Source organism: Spinacia oleracea, chromosome 4 (genome assembly GCF_020520425.1).
Source record: "Spinacia oleracea cultivar Varoflay chromosome 4, BTI_SOV_V1, whole genome shotgun sequence".
Classification (NCBI taxonomy): Eukaryota; Viridiplantae; Streptophyta; class Magnoliopsida; order Caryophyllales; family Amaranthaceae; genus Spinacia; species Spinacia oleracea.
The window spans coordinates 110,943,802-110,945,681 of NC_079490.1; the positions used below are offsets into that span (position 1 = coordinate 110,943,802).

General features: G+C 36.0%; 1 long non-coding RNA gene across 1 annotated transcript; it reads left to right on the forward strand.

The window, feature by feature from the left end:
* The first annotated feature begins 859 nt into the window (after nucleotides 1-859).
* On the forward strand, nucleotides 860-1,646 carry LOC130459518 (uncharacterized). Its single transcript, XR_008918940.1, has 3 exons — nucleotides 860-894; nucleotides 1,369-1,417; nucleotides 1,556-1,646. It is a non-coding gene; the product is annotated as an uncharacterized lncRNA (long non-coding RNA).
* Nucleotides 1,647-1,880: the final 234 nt, after the last annotated feature.

The window sequence follows — 1,880 nt, forward strand, 5'->3', positions numbered from 1 at the left end:
AAAGGACTCCTTACTTACACTAGTAGAAAAATAATAATTTGCTGCTATGACTTAGCGGCGTTAATTTGAAAACGCCTATAATTAAATGATAAAAAATTCATTGGCGGCGTTAGTTGTAACTATAACGCCTCAAATCAATGCTAATAATTAGTTAGCGGCGTCATTTTGTTTAACGCCGCAGTGTTATGTCCCCGACAAAATATCACCCAAGCTTAATTCTTTCTTTGGGTTCTCGTCGGTAGACAAAAGCTCCTCCTTCTTCCTTCAAATTAGGTCCGACTCTGACCTCCATTTTCTTCACCATCAAATCTCGCCGGGTTCACCATCAAATCTCGCCGGGAAAAGTGAAGCTTAAGATTCATATCCACCGTCATTAGCCTTCGAACTCATCTCCACCACCGCCGTTTTTACTTAAGGTAAATGATGCTTTCACTCACCCTTCCTCCTCCTCTTTGCTGGTTTTCCTTTCAATTACCCTATTCCCCTCGTTTAAGTCTCTCAATTTACATGAATTATCGAATTATTTTTCTCTTGCTCTCTCCTCTCCTCTCTCCCGCTGAAGCATAAAACCCTAATTATCAATTTTAATTTTTCGCATAAAGAAACCTTCAAAAAATTTCGAATTTGAGATTAGGTAATTTCGTATATCTAATTTCGTCTGCAAATTTGATATAGTTTAGGTGCTTCCAAGAAAGAGGAGCGCAAATTTGAGAAAAACACGAGTTTTGTTTTCCAGTAAGACATCTTTTTTACTTTGCTAAAATTCTACTTAATTTTGTGGGTTTTACTTTAATTGTTGAATTGTTTATTTATATTTTCTGGGTTTGGTTTGAAATGAGTGCAGAAATCATGGAGGTTGTTGCAACCTCAAGTGCTAAGAATATAATTCACAAGGTGAATTTTAAATTAAACTTCTTGATGTGCTGTCTTCTAAAGAAACACGGAGGCTGTTGCAACCTCATATTCATTATGCAGGATATGTTTTGATATTTTTAGTCCCCTTTTAAGAACAATGTTGTTGCCTGAAATTAAATTCGTGTCATGCTAGGTTAGTCTAGGGTTGAATTAGATTCGTTTTATGCTAGGTAGTGTGTCCACATGGACTGAATTCGTTCTTGGGTTACATTTGGGTTTTCATATGTTGTCATGCTAGGTGGTGTGCCCACATGGTTTTCTTAGGTTGTTCTCTGATCTGCTATTTAGCTAAGTTTTGATCTGCTTAATAGTTGTTGTGGTTGATCTGCTTGCTGCTGTTGCTTGCTGTTGTTGCTTTCTGTTTTGCTGAAATTCTACTTAATGGTTTGGATTTTACTGTAATTGTTGAATTGAATATTTATATTTTCTTGTTTTGGTTTGGGATGAGTGCAGAATCAGGGAGACCATTGCAACCTTAAATGCTAAGAAGACAACTCAGAAGGTAAATTCTCGTTCCGTTAATTTCTTATACACAAACTTGCAACGTGCATCTGAATATTTCGACTTCTTTTTTACAAGGTTTTTTTTTACTTATTACTGTCACATTTGGTCACTTGGGATTTGATTATTTCTTTTCCAGAAGAGAAAGAGTGCAATAAGACGAAAAAAGAAAGTGAAGGGATATGACCTATCCCACCCAAATGAGTTCTTGCCTGAGCTGAAAGAAGAACATCAGCTTGCTCTTCCACCTAACGAAGTGAACTGCAAATCCAGACAAAACCTATTGTAAGGGCTACTTTGAAATTTTCATATTTCATCTTCATCTTTTTAATTTTAATTGATAAACTTGATTGGTTGATGTTTCAAATGTGGGGTTTTGACACTAAACTGAAGTACTGAACTTAACTTAACTGTTGCTTGATGGAGTCTTACTGTTGGAAGATTTTGTTTGTTGTTGTTGATGA